This window comes from Lepidochelys kempii, chromosome 4 (assembly GCF_965140265.1).
Source record: "Lepidochelys kempii isolate rLepKem1 chromosome 4, rLepKem1.hap2, whole genome shotgun sequence".
Taxonomy (NCBI): domain Eukaryota; kingdom Metazoa; phylum Chordata; order Testudines; family Cheloniidae; genus Lepidochelys; species Lepidochelys kempii.
In genome coordinates this window covers 77,439,082-77,459,240 of record NC_133259.1, presented here as the reverse complement: position 1 = coordinate 77,459,240, position 20,159 = coordinate 77,439,082, and the positions used below count along the sequence as shown (strand labels likewise).

General features: G+C 40.5%; 1 protein-coding gene across 31 annotated transcripts in view; it reads right to left on the bottom strand.

The window, feature by feature from the left end:
• The window catches only part of TENM3 (teneurin transmembrane protein 3), a 2,195,833-nt gene that overhangs the window by 806,938 nt on the left and 1,368,736 nt on the right, over window positions 1–20,159 (bottom strand). The window lies entirely within an intron of this gene.

Below are 20,159 nucleotides of genomic sequence, written 5' to 3'. Positions count from 1 at the left end.
TGCATTTAGGGTCTAAGAAGAAGAATTTTTGCTACAAGCTGTGGCATATCAGTTGAAATCAACAGAGGAGGAGAGAGAACTAGATGTGCGAGTCAATCATGGGTGACTATGAGCCACCAATGTGATGTGGCGATGAAAAAGGGAAATTCATTCCTAGGATGTATCAGGTGAGCATTTCCCATAGAGACAGATGTATTAATGCCATTGAATTGGAATATTGTGTACAGTTCTGGTCATCCATGTTTATGGAAGAGGAATTCAGACTGGAACATGTGCAGAGAAGAGCTGCTAGGATGATCAGGGAAACTGAGGCCCTATCTTATAGGAGGAGCCTAGAAGACCTTGGCTTGTTTAGCATAGCAAAAAGAAGGCTGAGAGGGGATACGACTCTATAAATACATCTGGGGGTAAACACTGGTGAGGAGCTATTTAAGCTAAAGAACAATGTTGGCACAAGAAAAACTGAGTACGAATGAATTCAGGCTGGAAATTAGAAGAAGTGGAAAGTTAGAAGAAGAAGGTGTCTAACCAACAGAGGAATGAAGTTTCTAGTTTTCAGAGAGCTGGAGAAATTTCCTAGTGCAATTGTATGATGGGGCTGCTTGTAATGGTTGGGGGCAGGACTCAGCAGCCCTTGGGGCTCACTTCCAATTAGTATTATGTTCCCAAAAGCTCGTGCTTCGGGGCTTCAGCAGGCCACCTTCAGTGGTCAGGAAAGAATTCTCTAAAATGTCATCTGTTTTTCTGTCTCTTTCCTGTAAAGGATCAGAGATGGCCACGGCTAGAGATGGGACACTGGGTCGAGTAAGCCAGTGCACTGAGGTGGCACCAAGCATTCTTCCTCTTAGGTGCTTGGCTGCTAGTTCTCAGGGTCCATCTGATCACCATATGTACGGTTGGGAAAGGGTTTCCCCCCGGCACATTGCCAGTGACCTTGGGGGTTTTTCACCTTTGTCTGCAGTGTGTGGGTCAGTTGCCATAATTATCTGCATATATCTCACTTAATCATTTCCCAGCCCTTGCAGGGACATTGGGATTGGTGCATCTCAGGCCTGGTCTACACTGGGGAGGGGGCGAGCTAAGTCGCTCTAACTTAAGCAATGTCAGTTGCGAAAATAGCGTAGCTGAAGTTGATGTGCTTAGAGCTACTTACCACGGTGTCTTCATTGCGGTAGGTTGACTGCTGATGCTCCCCTGTTGACTCCGCCTATGCTTCTCGTGGAGTACCGGAGTGAATGGGAGAGCATTTGGCGGTCGATTTATTCGCGTCTTCACTAGATACAATAAATCGACCCCCTCTGGAGGTTAGTGTAGACATGCCCTCAGTTTCTCCTTTACTCTCTCTGGGCACATAATAGTCTAGTCTCCTGTGAGCTGTAATAATTTGGTCTAATTTCAGTTATTGGTTAAGTGTGTGGGTGGTGTGTGATGTTGGTGTCCTGTTTCCCGCTCCCCCGATCAGGGGTGCCATTCCAGATTTTGGTAGTGGGGCAATTTTAACTGTGATTCCAGGGGCTACTTAGGCACCTGAAAACTCTAATTTTGTTCATAGGCATAGTTTGAGTTCTATATTTGGGGGAGAAGGGGGGTGGTCAGTGGCTGGCAGGGGGCCAGCTCTGCATGGTGGGGGCTGGGAAGGGAGTACCACCTCCACCCCTTTACTCACCTCAGATGGCCACCCAGACTGTGTGGGTTGTGTGTGTGTGGGGGGAAGGGGTGCCACCAAAAATTATAACTCAAAGGGGAGGGGCAGATCAAAGAGTTTGAAAACCATTCAGGGTGCAAGCAGGGGGTAGCTAGGGGTTGTGTACCAGCAAAGGCAAAGCTCAGGGAGATGGGGTAGCTCAGTGCGGGGGGTGGGGGGTGTTAGAGGCTGAGTGCAGGCAGGGGCATAGCTCAAGGTGCAGGCAGGGAAATAGCTAGGGCAGTGGTGGGAGCGCCACTTCCTGCAGCTCCCATTGGCCAGGAAAGGTGAACTGCGACCATGGGGAGCTGCAGGCAACCGTGGAAATGTAATCAAACAGTCTGGTGGACCGCCAGAGAATTATCCTGATGGGCCGCGTGCGCCCCCGGGCTGTAGGTTGTCCACCACAGAGCTAGGGACTGTGTGCTGGGAGAGTAGAGTTGCCAACTTTCTAATGGCAGAAAATTGAACACCCTTGCACCACCCCCACTCCTTCTCTGAGGCCCCGCCTGCTCACTCCATCTCCCCTCCCTCCCTTGCTCACTTTCTCCCACCTTTGCTCACTAGCTCATTTTCACCAGGCTGGGGCAAGGGGTTGGAGTTTAGAAGGGGGTGAGGGCTCCAGGCTGGGGGAGTGGGGCCGAGGGGTTTGGAGTGTGGGAGGGGGCTCTGGGTAGAGGCAGGGGTTTGGGTTTGGGAGCGGGTACTGGCTCTGGGATGGGGATGCAGGCTCTGGGCTGAGGCCAGAAATGCGGGGTTCAGGGTGCAGGGGGGGGCTCTGGACTAGGGCAGGGGATTGGGGTGCAGGAGGGGGTGCAGGCTCCGGGAGGGGGTTTGAGCATGGGAGGGGGCTGAGGGCTGGGGCAGGCAGATTAGTGTGGAAGGGGGTGCAGGGTGCGGGCTCTGGGTGGGAGTTTGGGTGCAGGAGGAGGCTCAGAGGTGACGCAGGGGGTTGGGGTGTGAGAGGGAGTGAGGGGTGTGGGCTCCAGGTGGTGCTTACCTCAGGTGACTTCAAGGAAGTGGCTGGCATGGGCAACCACAGAGGCTCTGTGCACTGTCCTCACCCAGAGGTGCTGCCCCTGCAGCTCCCATTGGTTGCAGTTCCTAGACAATGGGAGCTGCAGAGCCGGCGGTCAGGGCGGGGGCAGTGCAAGGAGCCCGCGTGGCTACCCCTACACTTAGGAGCCAAAGGGACATGTCTCCGCTTCTGGGAGCAGCACGGAGCCAGGTAGGGAGCCTGCCAGCCCTGTGCAAACCGGACTTTTAATGGCCCAGTCAGCAATGCTGATCAGAGCTGCCAGGATCCCTTTTCAACCAGGTGTTCCTGTCAAAAACTGGACACCAGGCAACTGTATGGGAGGTGTGTAGCTCCGAGCGCAGGAAGGGGCTGTGTTGGAGGGGATGCTGTTTCTGTGGGGCCCGTCTGTTCCCTTAGTCCCTAATTGGCACAGTGGGGGCAGCTCTGCTCTTTGTGGCTGTGTGTGCGCCAGGCCGGGCCATGATGTCGAACACGATGACAATGGGCACCAAGGACTACACCCATCTGAGCCTGGAGTTACCCAGCCCATGTGGGGAAACTGATCTGGACATACAGAGTGCCTGGTGTCGCTGCTCACTCCCTTCCTGAATGTTCCTTGGTGGGGTGTGGAGCCAGCCCCACACAGCAGGGCTTGGGGAGAGAGCAGGGCCAAATGAAAGGCAAAAATCCGGACACTCTCCCCACGCGTCACCTCTACAACATATCCAGTTTGGAGGGGTAATGTCCCCCAATCTCCATCCATGTATGGGGGAAGGTGTGCCCCTGCCCCCACTTCCTCTCCAGGTCCCAGCTTCTTCCTGCCACCATCCTTACCCTTCTCTCTGGGTCCTGCTTACAGTTAACAATCTGTTTCACCTTGTATTTAGCTGTGACACTTTGAGTACCTTTCCCAGACCTTAGGAAGAGCTCTGTGTAAGCTTAAAAGCATGTCTTTTTCACCAACAGAAGTTAGTTCAATAAAATATATTACCTCACCCACTGTCAGAAACCATGATGGGGATGGTCAGGCCTAGTGGTCGGAGGCAGGGGTCAGAGCCAGAATTAGGACTCCAGAGCTTGGTTGGAGCAAGGCTGAAGCAGGACCAGGAACAGGGCTGGAGCAGGCTAAGGCTTGGGCAATCTGTTGCCACAATCAGGAAGGAGAGCGTTCGAAGCTCTGGGGTGAAACTGAGTAGATTGAGATGCTGTTCCTCCTGTGGGGCGTATATATCTGCCCTGGGAGTCACCAGACCAGTTCCTGGCTTGCGGATTAGCTAGAGTCCGACACAGGGGTGACATATCACTACCTTGTCTGTAGAACATTCCCTGAAGTTTTGGAATTGACCAGATGTTATTGCATTATAGACAAAAAAGAAATGCCCATGAAGCTGAGTGCACAGATGTGCTTTACTCAGTCAATGATCTGCTTCCATACCACAAGAGTTTCCTACTTTTAGTTATTTGAAAATCAGAGGCTTTATGACTGTTCAGTTAGATTTTTATCTATGAATTGCTATAAATTCCATGTGCCATATTTTTCACTAGAATTATTTTTCCTTGTCTAGAATCCTAGGGATTCATTTTCAATAGATAGTGTAGACCACATTCCCTGCTCCCTAACAAATATCCAGTGTTTCAGTACATATTTTCTCTTTATGTAGGCTTTTTGCTTGTTAGCCTGTATTAATAAACCTTCACTGATGTAATGGACCAAGCCATGTGGTTTTGTTAAAAATGCATTCCTTCCATTTCTTTAAAGAAATCTGACATTCTTTATGTTCAGCCAAAAAAGACAAGGGGAAAAAAAAACAAGTGTAGCAAAGAACTTAGACTACAGAAAGAATATTCAATCCTTCTTTGCTCTTTGTGAAGTTAATGCATTCAATCAAAGGTTTAATTCTCCCTAACGCTTTAGTTTTGCCAACTTTTCAGAGCACAACACTAGGGCTGAAATGCTGTCAGCTATTGCTTTGCAAAATTCCATTGTCACTGCAGTAGTTTAAAACAACATCCTGTCATTTCTCTACCATTTAACTAACAGAGGAGAGCAACACAAAATGTAATAGCTTCATAAGTACACAAACAACTCCATGAAGTGGGTAGCATGGATCAGACAGGTATGGGTTCATTCAAAGGTCATGGTTCACACAGCCCTAAAGAGAAAGATAACAGGCCAAAAGTAGACTTGATGTTACTGGATACAACTCCACTGGAATTAGTGAAATTATGATTGGTTATGCCTGGTCTGGATTTGGCTCAAAGTTTGAATAATATGAAGAGTCTATGCATGATCACTTCAGTGACAGTAAACAGGAATCCTACTTTTTAGAAAGTGAATTAAGACTGGACCTAGATAGATATTAGCAGTAATTCTTCATGGAGCTTGCAGCAAACAGCCAAATGTGTAACAACAAAAGTTTAATAACCAAATAGGTAACCAAAAGGAATTCATAGGCAGAAGGAAATATAAGCTTTGTATCACTTTGAACTCTCCTGAAATCATTTGTAGAGCTAAGCAAGTAAGAATTGCTACAAGGTCATAATGTTAAATACTATCTCTGTGGTTACTTATCAAGATATATTATATTCCAGAGATATTGTGACAAACTACGGCTCTTCACAGTCTTAAAAGGCATTAAGGCCAAAGATGAGGAAGTAAGTCCAAACTGGAACAGATAAGTAGTGATTGTAGGGCTCAGCAATTTGTACAATGTTCAGATTTTTGTCTACATGCTGAATATTTCATATGCATCTTGCAATCCTTACATTCTTCCATGACAAGGAGACAAAATGCATTTTATATCTATTAAAGACGTCTGATTGGCATATATGTTGAAATACTGGCCCAAGAACGAAAGACAGAATGTTCTTCAAAAGCTGGAGTCAGTCATGAAATATTTATTCTTCTTTCTTTCATAGAAACAAATTTGATGGCTATCTGACACAAGGTGCCATTAATAGCTCTAAACAAACTTATACAGCTCCAAAGATTATTAAATGATTATTCCTGGAAGATGAAAAAGGTCTCGTTTGACATGCATGATCATGAGAGTACAAGGTGGGTTTTGTTTACAACTACACTGAATAAGAAAAGATGGTGTTTTTTCAACTGTTATTGAAGAGGCAAACTGATGTCTGATAATCATCGGCAAAGGAATATCTGACATATTTAGTCAGTACTTTATTTCATTATTTAATTTGTATGAGAAGTGTATTTATTTGTAAATTTTAAATGCAAGTATACATGAATACTAATCTCATTTTTTTAAAGCTTATCCATAACAAATTCTATAGTTTTATATCTAAGTATATGTTTTATGAAGCAAGTTAAAGATTCATGTCAAGGACTCATGTGTCTCCAAATAGTACTTAAATCTTTCCAAAGTCAGATAGATAGATAGATAGATAGGTAAGTAATCTGCAGCCTGCAAATGTCTCCATATGCTGTGAAATAAATCGGGATTCTTCATGAGTACTTCACTGAGCTGATGATCAGTTCTTTGGTGAAAGTTCTAGGAACTCTTGTTACTCCATAAAAATAACTTTGCTACATTAGACTGTATGTAGGAATTTTACACACATAAAATATATAATCACCAGGTAGGACCTTTGAGCCCATAAGCCTGATAATCAACTGTGGTGCCTACTCCGTGATTAAAAAAACATGATACATTTAGACCAAAGCACATAATCTCAATGACCATTTACTACCATGTGTACTTCAAAAAATTCCTATTATTGCAAATCTTCATTTATATTAGATGTTGAAATGTCTATTTCTCATGATCAAAGACTAAAGAAATTCGATACAGTTATATAACACTTGCTGAATTCTCAAAAACTGGGAATTCAGAATTCAATTTCTTTCCCTTCCAAAGTTGTAGTGACTCTATAACTTTCTTTTGCTGGAGAGGCCAATGAAGAAAAGGGTGGAAAAAAAATCAACCAAAATAAAATAAGTGATTGCATCATCCCCAAATCAATCACAGACATCAGCTTTTAACTACTCAATTGAATCTAGCAGGCTGTGGTCTAATAGTCACATGAAGAATTCTTATTACGCAAATTCACTTTGGCTAACAAAAACAACGAGGAGTCTGGTGGCATCTTAAAGACTAACAGATTTATTTGAGGTGGGGTTTTTTACCCACAAAAGTTTATGCCCAAATAAATCTGTTAGTCTTTAAGGTGCCACTGGACTCCTCATTGTTTTTGTGGATACAGACTAACACGGCTACCCTTCTGATACTTGGCACTTAGGCTAACGGACATTTTCACATGTGGCGATCCAAACCTTGCCATTTTGACAGGGACACATTGATAAGTAGGCATGACTTCTTCTATTAGTAACAATCATGGAAATTGCAGCAGTCTTCACCCTTAAGATAGAGTTGCACCAAACAGAAACTAGACTACAGCATGCAATGCTGTTATGCATTGCTTCATCTTGGTCCAGATTTATGCCACTGTATAACTTAATATGCAGTCAGATTTGCTATGGCATAATAGTTTTGCCCTGGTGGATAATATTCTTAGCAATGTAAATTGTGTCAGGCTTAATTTGGCATACACTGGTTCTTATAAGTGATCAGTAAGGAAGTAATTTCCTTCCCCAAAAATACCATAATTCAGTTTTTGGTTGTTTAAATGCCAACCAAATAGTTCTTATGTGATTCAAGATTCATATTTGAGCAGATAATATATGATTTCATTATTATTTAATTCAATATGCTGAAAATATTTTCTATAAGCGTTATAATAAAATTTAGCCAACTATGTTGAAACAATTGATTGTCCAAACATGTTGGTAAACTGATTAGTCTTCAAAACTGGCTGGCAATATAACTACATAAATCATGATTTCTACACAGAGAGCACAAAATATGTAATTTCAGTTCAGATTACTTTTATTTTAGATTAAGGAAAACAAGGAAAGAACAAGTATACATTTTAGGCCCGCATTTTCAAAACTGGTTGCCTAAAATTAGGCTCCTAAATCCATGTGTCAGTATAATTGCTCTCATTTTCAGAAGTACTGAGTAATCACATATCTCACTGGAGTATATGGCACCAATGGAAAGCCCCATAAAGTCAAAAGGTTTTTGACCAAGGTCTACAGCAGTGACTCTCAACCTTTCCAGACTACTGTACCCCTTTCAGGAATCTGATTTGTCTTGTATACCCCCAAGTCTCACTTCACTTAAAAACTACTTGCTTACAAAATCAGAGATAAAAATACGAAAGTGTCGCAGCCACACTATTACTGAAAAATTGCTTATTCTCAATTTTACCATATAATTATAAATCAATTGGAATATAAATATTACACTTACATTTCAGTGTATAGTATATAGAGCAGTATAAACAAGTCGTCTGTATGAAATTTAATTTTGTACTGACTTCACTAGGACTTTTTATGTAACCTATTGTAAAATTAGGCAAATATCTAGATGAGTTGAGTACCCCCTGGAAGACCTCTACATACTCCTGGTTGAGAACTCCTGTTCTACGGGACTAGCAGATGAGCAGAACCTTTAAGAATCAGGTCTCATATTTACATGATTAAATATGGAGTTAGCAGCTTAAGTTTAGACACTCAGGTTTCAAAACTTGGCCTTAAAGACATACAGACAAAGCACCACCTTGAATCATCTCACCATCTCGCTACCAAGAAAACATGTAGGAAGTCTCTTTACATTTAAAAATAAAGAACTCAGAAAAGAGAATCACAGATGCACATACCACAGATGAAATTATCTCAATATTTCAAAATAAGATGTTGCTTCCAGGCTGTAATTAACTCATCATGGTAAAATGTGTTGCAAAACAATATTTAATTTAAAAATACTAATCTAATGGGAAATTGATTATAAAGAAACATAATTTCTAAAACTTGTATCACAGAAAGTAAATGGAACTATTAACTGGTACTCAAATACAGAATGTTTCCAGTTTGCGAAGATTAATTGTAAATTTTAAGGACCTGATCTATCATTCATTTCCACAGGCTTAAAAACACTAAGCAAAATGAATGCAATGGATGGAAAAACAACTTTGCACCAAGAAAGGAGTGTTCATCTAAGTTAGCACATCTTTAAGACTATGGAAAGCATAATTCTCCTTTGCTTGAGAAGTCCAACATGGATATGGATGTAGGCAATACACACTATCATGCTTAAAACTTGTTAACTGACAAATAATGTTATCTCAGTATTTGCCATATTTCATGGGTATTGTCTATTATAAGCATACAGAATACCACTGTGGCAAGGCACCTCTGCCTCACTGTACTTGCGCTTTCCTCTGTGGTGGTGGCAGGGCCTGGGGTAAAGTAGTCCCACACTGAACAGTGTTTTTCCTCCCCTTTGTTTACTTTTCAGTATTTTCAAGGCAGGCCCAAAGAGTGCTCCTCCACCAAACAAAGAAGCAGATTTGCCAACATAAACCAAAGGGGGGGGGCATACCTTTCCGTGCTCTCCCGCTGTGTGTGTGGGGGGTACTGTTCTGTTGTTGGCCCCAAGGTGTCAGTACTTCCCCCGAAGAGGCACTCAGTTTAGTTTGCTTCCCCTGTAGGGAGGAAAGCAGCCTCTCACCCTGGAGAAACCTATCTCCTCTTCACCACTACCAATGCAGGAATGTGTGTGTGTCTCTCTCTCCAGAGGAGGGGTTTGTAAGGGTCTCAGGCAGCCCTTAACTGTATTCAGGTCTTCTTAATTGATCTGAGGTAACCCCTTCTCAGCTTATAGGGAAAAAGGGCTTTAACATTCTAGGGCTAACATACCTGTCTTCCACCACTCTCTTGCAGCTGCCCAGCCTGACTTTGTTACAACTACAAACACCAAAGACAAATTTATCAAATTGTCTAAGTCAAACTGGAAAAATTGAAAAAGCAACCACTGTACAGGTAGACACCAGTGTCTTCAGCCTAGACGAGCACAGCCTAGGTTTTAGAAATTGTGGATCAATTCGCACACTTCATTCACATGTTCTTCAACCTATGATGGTGAATAGTATGGGTACAGTATGTATTGCCCAGGCAGATGCTACCTTATGGAAGGCATTGGTAGTAAATTAAGTATGCTATTGGTGGCAGCAAAAAGGCAATTGGTGCACTGATGTCGTCAAGATGGAATACCAGATTTGTGCAAGGAAGGCAATATGTAGCCTCTAAGGAGACCAGTTCAAGTCTATGGATATACCAAGGAGGTCAAGCAAGGGCAGCAGGCATACTATATAATAATATTTACCAACAGATGAGTGCAGCATGTGATATACAAATCATCCTGATGCCAAAACCCATTCTCACCCTCATTAATTCACTACTAGCACAACTCACAAAGAACATGTAAACCGGCAATTCCATTGAACACATTTAGTTATGTGAGGTAGAATCTCTGGCCTTAACACCAATAAACCAAAGTGTGAGTAGCAAATAACACTTGCTTCTTACACTGCCAGCAGCACGTAATAGTATCAGCTTTACAAATCATTCAAGTGCCTGAAAAAAGATATGTGACAGATAGCTTTTGTGGAATGATGCTTCCTGCAGCATGCTTTTTGAAGCTATGGATCCAACTTCTTATGCACAAATATTTGTGCTTGGAACCTAGCCAAGATTCAATAATTATTTTATGCTGCTTGCAATAGCTGCACCTGCATTTTTTCATGAGTGCTTTTTCCTTCCGCTAAGTGGAATTCTGCGAATATCCAGAACAATTTATATGGTAAATCATGTTCCCAGGCCCTCTGTATCCCTAGCTACATTTTTGTGAGTCACTGTTTTGTATATTGAAGAAGCTACTTGAAAAAACCCTGACAAAATGGGCTTTATTTTAAAAATACATATTTTTTCTGATAGTATTTTCTATTAATAACATAAAATATATATTAAAATACTGTAGCTAAGGTTTTCAGTTTTGAGTGCATGCCCAGTGCTCCCATAATATTTCATCTCATATATTGTTTCAGTCTCTTCAACTTCCACAATACAAGTGACTTTGAATGGCTCCAAAGTCAATGAAAGTGTATGGAATGTTTCCACTAACATTTTAATAGTTAATCAGATATTAGACTGCAGAGCTGATTCCCTTGCGGAATGGACTCATGATTCACAGTAGGGCAGAAAACCAAACTACTGGGGAATTGATTTAGATTATCACAAACAAATGAAAGTTAGATTATACTACTTTGCAATGCCATGATTTAGATTCATAACATATATGGATAGTTTTTTGCCATATTTTTCAAAATGAGTTATTTAGAAAGTCCTTATTTCAGCTAGAGCCTTCATGTCCATGCTGAAGACACTTACCTCTTTGCCTCATTTTCAGTGGACCCAGACACAGATATTGCTGTACTTTTCCAATTCCTGATACAGATTGGGCTGTGGATGAAAGCTAGATGGTGGAAGCTTGCCTCACATAAAATAGAGGTGTTACTTACTGGTGGAAGAAGCACTTCAAGGAGATAAAGAAATCTAACACCTACTCCATCCATTGATGGGGCATCTGCCCAACCACTGTCAAAGTAGTCCACAATCTCAGGGTCTTAGTAGACTTTTACTGCTTCTGTATTCTCTGAGATTACCTCGGTGATTACAAGTGCTTTTTGCATCTCAGGGCTTGTCTACATGGCACCATGATGCTAACTAGAGGGGTGTGAACTGTAGAGAGCTCTTATGTGTTGCAGCCTAACTGCCCTAAGTTGTTTGCACTGCAGCACCAAGTAGACAAACCCTGAGAATAATGAGGACATTATGCCCATCTCTCTCGGTGCAAACTTTGCCCTAAACATCTTATCTATTGTTACCTCTAGAGTCAACTACAGTAATATACTCGACCTGGGTCTAACCGCAAAATCAAAATGAAAGCACCATTAAGTACAGAAAGCAGTTTCTTACATTCTGATTGAGATAGGCTGTTCCCACTATTACTTCCAAGTAAAAGTCAAGGGCTTACGGCCTGATTCAAATCCCATGGAAGTTCGTGGAAGGACTTCAGCAAGCTTTATGAAGTAGTTATATTTCAATTACCTAAGAGACTCCATCTTTTACCTACTATGTATCTTAGACACGTCCAGGTACTGGAACTAACTTCCAGTGGATGAATATCATAGGAGCTAAAGACAAGGCGTCTTGGTGGTGCATGTATGCCTGTATGCCTGTGGAATTTTCTTTCACCAAAAGTATATTGGATCCTAAGCTGAATTTACAAAAAGTTGCTAGATGCATCTCTTTACTCCGGCCTTACACCAACAACAAACTTTGAAGTCACAGACACTTTGCTTATTGTCAGATCTTTCTCAGCTCTCTCTCTCTCTGTAGTGGGATATGGTGGTTTTTTGCACTTATTTGACATGTTAGTGACCCAATTTAAGATCTATAAATTGTTCCCAGACACCACAGTGATGATGGATTTCTAGCACTCCCCCCTTCACTGCCCTTTTTTGTCTTTCCTTCTTTCTTTCCTTTTTTTTAAAATACTGGTTTATTGGATGGATTGGTTTATTGGATTGTTTATTGACATATTATATGTCAGTGTCATATGAGTGGTTTCAGAGCAGCAGCTGTGTTAGTCTGTATTCGCAAAAAGAAAAGGAGGACTTGTGGCACCTTAGAGACTAACAAATTTATTTGAGCATAAGCTTTTGTGAGCTACGGCTCACTTCATCGGATGCATCCGAAGAAGTGAGCTGTAGCTCACGAAAGCTTATGCTCAAATAAATTTATTAGTCTCTAAGGTGCCACAAGTCCTCTTTTTCTTTTTGTCATATGAGTGTCACTCTTATGGTACAAATGTATTTTCAAGAAGAAAATTTTGCAGCATTTCCTAAACAGGATCAGATTTAGGATTCAGCTGATCTCCTCTATTCCATCTTCTTCTACCTCATTGCATACCAAGGCAGAGGACATATTTGCAAATGAGCTACAGGATAACTACACTGATAAGAAAGGATGGTCTGTGATTATGCCTGGAACTCAGGAAGGCTGGGATCTATTCCTGGCTCTGCCAAAGCTTCTTAATATATCTCTGGGCCTTAGTTCTATTAAATGGGGATAACAATCCTTTCTTTGTCCCATTCATTTCTGCCTTATCTATTTAGATTATAAGCTTTTGGGGTAGAGATTATCTCTTACAATGTATTTTATACAGTGCCCAGCACAAAGGTGCCCTGATCTCAGTTGGGTCTTCTACTAGGTCTTCTAGGTACTACCCACCACAGATATATAATATTAGTCACAACAACTCCAGCTAATGCCACTCAATAAATAAATAAATACATACATACATAAATAATAAACCATCGTTGTTAATTCAAGAGGAACTCTGACCCCACTTGCAGTGAGTTATTAGCTTCTTTCTCAAAGTAAAAACTAAAAAGTTTCTCAAAGTAAAAACTTCTTCTCAAAGTAAAAACTAGCTTTTCTCAGTATCTTGTTTTTTGACTGTGGCCGTCAAGATTCCTTCCCCACTCTGAACTCTAGTGTACAGAAGGGAGGACCTGCATGAAAAACCCCCTAAGCTTTTTTTTACCAGCTTAGGTTAAAACTTCCCCAAGCTACAAACTATTTTACCTTTTGTGCCTGGACCTTATTGCTGCCACCACCAAGCATCTAACAAATATAACAGGGAAAGAGCCCACTTGGAAACATCTTTCCCTCTAGTATCCCCCAAGCCCTACCCCCCCTTTCCTGGGGAAGGCTTGATAAAAATCCTCACCAATTTGCATAGGTGAACACAGATGCAAACCCTTGGATCTTAAGAACAATGAAAAAGCAATCAGATTCTTAAAAGAAGAATTTTAATTGAAGAAAAAGTAAAAGAATCACCTCTGTAAAATCAGGATGGTGAATACCTTACAGGGTAATCAGATTCAAAACATAGAAAATCCCTCTAGGCTAAACCTTAAGTTACAAAAAGACACAAAAACAGGAATATACATTCCATTCAGCATAACTTATTTTATCAGCCATTTAAACAAAACAGAATCGAACGCATATCTAACTAGATTGCTTATTAACTCTTTACAGAAGTTCTGACCTGCATTCCTGCTCTGGTCCCGGCAAAAGCAACACACAGACAGAGAGAACCCTTTGTTTCCCCCCACCCCAGCTTTGAAAGTATCTTGTCTCCCCATTGGTCATTTTGGTAAGGTGCCAGCAAGGTTATCTTAGCTTCTTAACCCTTTACTGGTGAAAGGGTTTTTCCTCTGGCTAGGAGGGATTTAAAGGTGTTTACCCTTCCCTTTATATTTATGACAGTGGCCAATCCCAGATGCTTCAGAGGGAATAAACAGAAAAAGCCAATTATTGTGTGATCCATCCCCTATTGTCCAGTCCCAGCATTTGGCAGTCTGTGGCTTAGGGACACCCAGAGCATGGGATTCCATCCGTGACCATCTTGGCTAATAGACATTGATGAACCTATCCTCCATGAAAACAAGCCCTGAGCCTAATACTTCAGTTCAGCTGGGACAGCAGCTGGACAGTGGCTGGAATAGTTGAACTCAAGTCCCAACCTTGGCACAAAGGAGAGGAAACAGATGCTTTCTGAGAAAGATCTTTATTCATCATTAACTAGTGTTCATAGTCACAGCTTCTTATATAGATAATCTCTTACAAATGGCAAAGAACTAAAAATTAGAAAAATATTAACTAATAATACTATAGGGAGTTACTTGCTTGTGCTATACTAATATAAAATTACTAGAGTTGTTAAATGTGTTGGAAAGAAATAATGAAATTGTCCAAGGCAAAAAAGTACAAATTATGTTTCCTGGTACAGAGATTGTTTTAAAGATGTAAAAGCCCATTATGTAATGATTCCACAACAATTTATTTGCAATTTAACAGTGTATTAGATTCAAACATTATCATTTATTGCCAATTGGAAAGAAAAAATAGTGAAATTCTGTGTATCTAGGGAGGAATTTTGCAATTTGGCACATGTGCTGGTTCTTAAATTAAAGTGTTTTGCCAATAGAGTTTGCCTAAGAGTGTGCGGTAGCTCAGTGTTCATCTAACTAATTTGGATTGCTGGAGGCCATGGGCTCATTGAACGGTTCCATTCATGAACAGCAGATGATGCATGACAAAGCTGTAATGCTCTTAGGACGAAGTTATCTATGAAGAGCTGTACTATACCAGAGGGGGTTTGATAAAACTTCCAAACAGGGTACAAATTGTAGACATTGATTTGAAATAAATTGTGACTGATGATCAGTCGATGACAATTTCCATAATCATTATGCCATCAGTAATTTATCAACATAATGATATTTGTATCCCTGATGCCACATTTGTCATGTAACTGAGGGACTGAGGCACATGCTGTGATTTTTAAATTCCCTTATTAAGAACTGATATTTTAAAAATATTTCCAACAGTAAAGTAATAAGTGAGATGGCTAAAAGTGAATACAACAATTTTATAATCCAGCTAGGATTGTAATAAAATATTTTTGACAAAATCTTCTCTAGTGGAAGGCAAAGATCTTACCCTTGCAGCATTTTAATGAAATCTTCCTTATTAGGATGTTCAGCATAGTTTACCAGTATGCTTAGAAAGGGGATATTACAACATTCTGGGTAAAGCAACCTGTCAAAGAACCTCCTCTCAATCCTACTAGAACCACTTAAAAATGTTGTGTATGTTTATTTCCTTTTGGTTACACTATTATCCAACAACTAGGGATCAGTGTTTTCTGAAGTGTTTACTATACCGTCAAAATAAGCATTTACAGAATCCAATATTTGAAAAAGGCCTATAACAAGATGTCTTTTCCTATGTATATTGCACATTAGATTAATGACAATATAAAGTCTTTTGAGATAAGGCGATATTTCCATTGACCTGGACAAAGTATAGAAAAAATTGTAAAGGATTCAAAAACTTGGTCCACCTTGATCAATATTTTTTCTCTCCTTTCTTCCTTTTCAGCTTTAATTGTCAAGTAGCTGGTGGTTTTTGATATTCCAGATCAGGAGGAACATATTCCTTTTTGATCTATGGCCTCCAAGCTGTCCAACTTCCACACATAATGTATAGTGTTCTCTTGGCACAACTCCAAGACATTCCTCAGGCTCCAATCACTTTGGTGGTAAATATAAGTTGTACATATCAATGACTTATTCCAGTCCTTGAAACAACAGGTAAAATGTATAAGAGCTACCAAGGAAATTTTCCTGGCCAAGAAAGGAGCAACACATTTCTTATGACTCAAGCTTCCTTATTTTTATTTACTTATTTAAATGTATCCCCGTCCTATGTTTTTTAAAACACGATGCAATAATGCACAATAAATGCCATATAACTTTGTGTAACAAACTAGTAGTGTTTGCGCATAGCATCCTATTTGCAGGTGTTGATCCTGCTGGGAAAGTATTAAGTTGGTTTTGCTGCCTCCCAGGTACAGGTGCATTAAACCACCAGGATACAAGGAAAGTAGAACTGGCAGGGAGAGGATCTAGGTTTGTGGGCAGAGCAGTTGCCAGGGAGAAACACCAGAAGCAGTCAAGCTAATGGTGAACCTTAAAGCTACGTTTTGTTATTTTCTTGAGTTTTGCATTAGTAACACCAAACCCCGCGAAAGGGATAAATTTGGATGTTATACAGTGTGCAGCAGGTTGGAAAGGACACCTGATCACACACTGTTATAATGAACCCTTCTGGGGTCCTGGCTTAAGTCTGTCACAAGGCATGTTTGTTAGAATGAATAAATTGAATACATTGTGTAAGAGATAGAAGGGACAAGCTTTCTTTGGTTGGTCATCATCATTTATACTGAGAGGTTATAATGTAAAGCTGGCTTAATAATAACAACTGATTTACATTGAGAATTTACACATAGCTAATGTATTTCTTCTAATGTCAATGTCAATTATTATTCTAAAAGCTAAACCTATCTACAGAAGGTTACAGAGTACCAGTAAAAGGAAAGAACATAGTCCAAAAAAGGCAGGCAATCTAAATCTTAAAGTCCCATTTACTAATCCTACTTCAGTGAAATTAAGAGAACCTTATAGGATTTATGGTGACAGATCTGGTGTTAAATAATACTGAACAGCCCCCCATATGGTTCCTTAAAGGTCAGCTACAAAACTTTGTCCTAAAGAAAGTTCTCCATGGATAAAGTAGTACAGTAGTTACTTAGACTAAAATAACTGATATTCATCATTAGAATTTATTTTTGCCAAAAAAAGGGCTACTAATACAGGACTAGATTTGTGGCTTTGCCAGACGACCTGAGCAAGGGATATCACATACTTGCATTACCCGACAGGCAGACCAGAAACCAATCTGACTCAGAAAGCCGCATTCTGATTCTGGGTCCCTCCCTTCCTTTGGGAAGACGTAATCTGTCAGCCTTATCTGCACAGATCATTATTATTGTTTGTATTATCATAGGGCCGAAGATCCCCAGTCATGGACCACTGTGCTAGGCACTATACAAGGAACAAAAAAACAGGTCCTGCTCCAAGGAGTTTACAGAGTCAGTATAAGACAAGAGACAACAAATGGATATAGAGACATGGGGAGTGCAAGGAAGTAGAACCAGGAAACAATGTGAGAATAGTGGTCAGCTTGATAGGCAATGGTCTCAGCATACGAGCAGGCTAATTATTGTCAAGTTTTTTGAGGTATCACAGCAAAGAAGAGTTTTAAGGAGCAGTTAAAAAGCATGAAGGCAAGTAGTTTATGTTTGATATGCTAGAGAAGAGACAAGCCGCGGAGGGATGCAAAAAGAGGGGTGACATGGTCAAAATGACAGTCTAGGGAAATGGTCTTTGCAGCTGCATTCAGAATGGATATGAGCGGGGCAAGATTCCATTTGTCAAGGCCAGAGAGAAAGATGTTGCAGTAATCAAGAGACAAGAGGATGAGAGCCTGGATAAGAGTTTTAACTGGCTATATGGGTAGGAAAGGTCATACCTTAGAGATATGGCTTCCCTAGTTGCACTGGCCAGCATGTTGAGGCAGATCAAAGCGTCACTCCTCTCCCTTACATGTAGGATGGAATGCAGTGACTCCCTGGAGACTGTTTGCCCTGAGCGATGCAGATAAGCAAATGCAATGGAATAAAAAGGTGTTTTATGCCTCCTTAACCTCCTATGTTGGTATACTGGACAGGCCACAATCTGGCCCATATGTGCTAAAATTCAACAGGATATACACAAAACCTTCCAGTGGCAGAGAAAGCCTACCAGACCCCAGGTCTCCAGTTTAGTTGGGCAAGTGTCCTTTGAGACACATTGGCAGTGATGTACAGTGCCCAATGGGGTGATCAAGGTGGAGAGGAGTCAGTTACATTTTCTGAGGGAGGGGGTGGCTGAAAAAAATGTTTCCCTGGCCTACCCAAAAGCTTGCTCTAGCTGCAACTCACTGGAAATTTTCAAACATTTTCTGGAAAAAGCAGCAAATAATAAAATCTTTACATTTTCATCAAACTGTATGTAACTCAGTTTTCAGTCTTGCCACAGATGAAAAATTTCTACAGAGCACACTCACTGACTTGGGTACATTCAAACCATGAGTTCTAATGTATGGGTTTCATTTACATAAAAGAGTGTTTTGTACAGCTGTACTTTGTCATTAACACAACTGGGATGTCCTTAAAAGATAATTCCACCCATCTCAGAAGTGACTGTTTTAACGCTCCATGCTACAATGAGCTCTGTGCAGGCAGGCCCCTTTGCCTGCGTGAAGCTCCATTTAAGTCAGCAGGGCTCTGTACTGGCCTTGGGATCCACCATCTGCAACCTCATCAGGGTTTTACTTTGGCACTGAGAAACTCTGGTCACACTCTCCCAGAAGCACCAGTATGTGTCTTTATGAATACTCTCTGCACTCTTTGGTTAATTTATTTCAATGCAAGTTATCAGTGCTCAACCCCCTGAGGATCAGGCTAATAATGACACAATTTCAACACTGGTTTGTTTGTTTTTTCCTCCCCAAAGAATGCATTGTTCCCACTGGTGAGTAAATCTTCTGCAGTGTTGGACAACCTGGAAATGAACCAGACATTCACCACTATTAAAGTAAACAGGCTTATGATTTAATAAAGGCACAATAAACCTGTTTCTCTCCTTTATAACTGAACAAAAATTCTTGTCTAACATCCTGTGATCTAAGCTGGAAACAAATTTCTGTGACAAATGCATCCTCATTATCTGTAGAGATTACAAGCTAGTCTAAGAGACTTAGAACAAATCAAAAACACTCAGTATCCATGCATTGGTTTTACATACTAGTGTGTTGACCTCTGCAAGAGAGTGAAAGGTTTTGAACTTCAGCAGTCAGTTGCATGCAATTTAAAATCCCAATAATGTCAAAACAGATCAGATTAATAGAAGCGGTTGAAACAAAATGAGGTGAAAAATACAGACAAAGAGCTATTAAGGAGAAAAGCTTTCAAGCCACAGCCCCAACAAACACAAATAAATAAGAGACTGAGTGGCAAAAAATGCTCAGTGTATTGGGATGAACCTCAGAGGGAAAAAATATTTACTATATTCACAGTAGATTCATAATTGGTTAGTCTCTAAGGTGCCACTAGTACTCCTTTTCTTCATTCTGAGACTGACAGGAAGGTTTTGAAAATATCAGTTTAAAAATCTAGATTCTAATTCACTCTTGTAAATGTTAGTTGCTTTCTTCAATTGATAAATATGATACACACTTAAAGAAATGAAGCTTAAATCTCTGAGGAGAAAAGTTGTTTTATGAAAGTGTCTTCTAAATTCCTTTTTGACAGTTTTCTGGTTCCCAGGTGGTTTTGCTTAATAGTAGCCATTAGAGAAAATACTTTCTTTAAAAAGCTAATGTCAAAACACCATATTTTATTATTTGCTGATAATACATGTTGACAATGAAGTGAAACCCACACTAAAAATCTAAAACTTTGTTTATCCAACTTATTTCTTTATACAGCTGTAAATATAATGTATTAGGTCACATACTGTGTATTTAAAATTTCTAGAATTTAAATTCCTTGAGTTTCAGTTCCTTCTATCCTTTCAAAATAAATAAGACCCTGAAAGACCAGATGTTTTTGAGAATACACAAGGCACTAAGGAAATGTTAAGAGAAATAGACAAGCACTTTTAAAAACAAAATACATGCAGACAGACCGAAAAATAGCTGTGCCTGACAGGCCTACCTCACTGTTAATGTGTGTAGGTTTGTTTTGTTCTTTATGTTAATGCCATGACAAAGCTGCAGAGATTATCGTTCTTTATCTGTCAACAGATCTTGATAGTCTATTTGAAAATTTTAAAAGCTCACTCACAAAAATTCCAACAATGTCTGTGTAATGTCATACGGCAAGGCCTGGCAGAACATAACATACATCAATTTGAAGGGATGACACTGTAATCCATTAGCTTGCCTTCATTTTGACTTTTTAAGTGGCTTTTAAAAAAACATTTTTGAATTTTTAAACACATTAAAGAAACACCATA